Source organism: Primulina eburnea, chromosome 2 (assembly GCF_022965805.1).
Source record: "Primulina eburnea isolate SZY01 chromosome 2, ASM2296580v1, whole genome shotgun sequence".
Lineage (NCBI taxonomy): Eukaryota > Viridiplantae > Streptophyta > Magnoliopsida > Lamiales > Gesneriaceae > Primulina > Primulina eburnea.
In genome coordinates, this window is record NC_133102.1 from 15,242,143 (window position 1) to 15,244,942 (window position 2,800).

A 2,800-nucleotide genomic window follows, 5' to 3' on the forward strand; every position below is an offset into this window, starting at 1 on the left:
TAAAATCATAAATAATAACTAGTACGGAAAACTAACGTCGGTCCTCGGGTTATGTGCACCTTCAGTCCAGTCAAGTCAGCCATCAAGACCTCCATTATCATATTCATAATCAATATAACCTGCATCAATCACACCTAGTGAGTCTAAAGACTCAACACGTCATATTCTTGATAACGAATAATACGTAATAAAGTAAACATATAACAGTGAAAAATACTTGTACTTAAAATATCGTTTTCATGAAGATGCATAAACATAAACATTTTCGTAAACATTTTCATGATGCATAAAATTTTAAACATAAAAATTTTCGTGACATTTCTAAATAAACCTTAATCTTTTTCCTTATCATGACATACAAATATTTTAACATGAACGTAAATATTTTCCTTTTCTTTTTCTAATTGTGACTTTCCTCAACATGACATGACATGAAAAATCGATGGATCTATCTACATGAAACCTCAATACTGGGCGACGGTGACATCAGCGACATTCTCACCGGTCAACTGAGCCTTGGCCTATCATGATCGAATAGAAATACAATCGTCGGGGTTCCCTCGGGGGCCTTTTCCCATAGATGGGTTCCCTATGGGGCCTTTTCCCCTCACGACATTCTCATTCTTATCGTTACCACAAAACCGTTACCACATAACCGTTACCACATATTCGCATTGATGGAAACACGATCGTCGAGCTCCCACTAGGACCATAACCCTCACGATGTCGCCAACATTAACGAATTAGTCACAATCACTTCACTTCCTTCAATATTTTACATTCACATCACTTTAGAAAAATTTATGCATAATCATAACATTTTTGTTTTCGAAACCAAGCATATAACATGTCTTTTAAATGTCTTCTTTAAATCATAAAAAAAAATCCCTTAGACATTTAAAAATCATAATTTAATCATGAACACTCATAAACATTCATAAATAGTCATAATATCATAAAAATAACATTTAGGGCACTGCCATGACCTTTACTAATTATTAGGTGTAAAAAGACCGTTTTACCCCTGGACTTGACATTTTACGTTTCTGACTTTTTCCTTGATATCTTGACTCTAACATGTCCCAAATAATTATTTAAGCTTATATGAATTTTTCCATAATTTTATTTAGCTTAAATATTAGACTTTTTCATTTATTCTTTAAATGTGACGTATTAATGCGTTTTAATCCCGAAAAATCCCAAACCTCAACATAAAATTCCTAAATAAAAAACTTAGACTTATAATAATTATTTAAGCTTAAACCTAATTTTTCATAATTTTATGAAGCATAAAACAAGACTTTTCAATTAACTTATTAATTAGCATTTCGTGCGACGATTAAATCCCGAATAAATCCAAAACTCGTTATTTTGATCCCAAATTTTGAAATAGAATTTTTATTATTTATTCTACCCTTCCAAGTCATAAGCCATACCCGTGGACACATGGATTCAATTTTCCCAATTTAATTCTATATATTGACTCATTGTTGAACAACCCGAGCCATCTCCCAATTTACTCGAGCAACGCCCGAGCCACCTTGAACCAAAACCTAGCCAACCCGTATAGGGACCCTACAGCGAAAGCCCAACCCAAAATCATGATCCTAAACCATTCAAAAAGCCTACTGAACTCTGCCCCAAATCTGCCCCTGTATGTGTGTGTAACTCCTAAGCACATAAGGACTCCTAGCCAACCTAGGACACTTCCAGCCGAGCCACCACCTAGCCCACACCACCCTAACCTTTCTCGGACCGCGCCCAGTCCATACCCAGACAAGCCCAACCACTTGAACTAGCTCACAAACCACCGGAAGAGGACGTCAGCCTGCGTGCTTCTTTTAATCACTCACGGTTCCACCTTCTCCTTCGAGCCAGCTGCGACCCAACCGCACCAGCCCTAAGCCCGACCATAGACCACCTCCCTTAGACCCCGTATGACCCACTTGGCTCGCCCCCAGGCCAGCCGTGAGCAACCTTCATCAGCAAATTCAGAAACCTGCTCTCGCGCGAAGGAGTCCCTTCAACATGGAACTCCTCCCCAGCTGCGCTATGGCTAGGACCTTTCCTGACCCTGACCCACGTCCAGCACGAACCCTTAAGCCCCATGCACAACCAACTGGATTCATGAAGATCACAAATGTAATGCCCTAGATTTTATATCATGTTACGCAAAGATTATTGAAGTTAAATTGATATAATTATAGACGGGCTATTACGAGACCAGATTGGCCAAACATTTAGAGTATACAATTTTTGGGGCAGAGTTGTTGGCGCCCGAGCGGTAAAGATCGACCGCTCGAGCGCCAGTGTTCACTAAGATCACGTCGCGGGCAGAAGAGTTGGCGCCCGGGCGGTAGATTATTACCGCCCGAGCGCCAAAGGTGTATTTCGGAAAAGCGTGAACAGAACCTACCGCGCTCAGGCGGTAGATTGCACCGCTCGAGCGCCGCCTGAATTGTGTGGAAATAAGCCACGTTTCTTTAACCGACAACTTGGATATATATATATGAATGTACAAGCAACGAAATGATTCAGAAATGAGGAAAAGGGTCGAGGGAGGTTTGTGAAAAATCCTTACGCCTTTATATTTCAATTCGTCCGTTAGATTTTAAATCCGACTTCGGTACTGTGTTCCTAGCAACGCAGGCTACCATAGGACGTAAGTTTTATTACGTTTTGACATGTTTTGGAATTATGAGGTTGTGGGAATTGAATACACGTCATATATGTTGTTCTTGACATGTTAGACAGCGTAGAATCGAAGTCAGATTAAGAAACGGACTGATCATGGAATTGT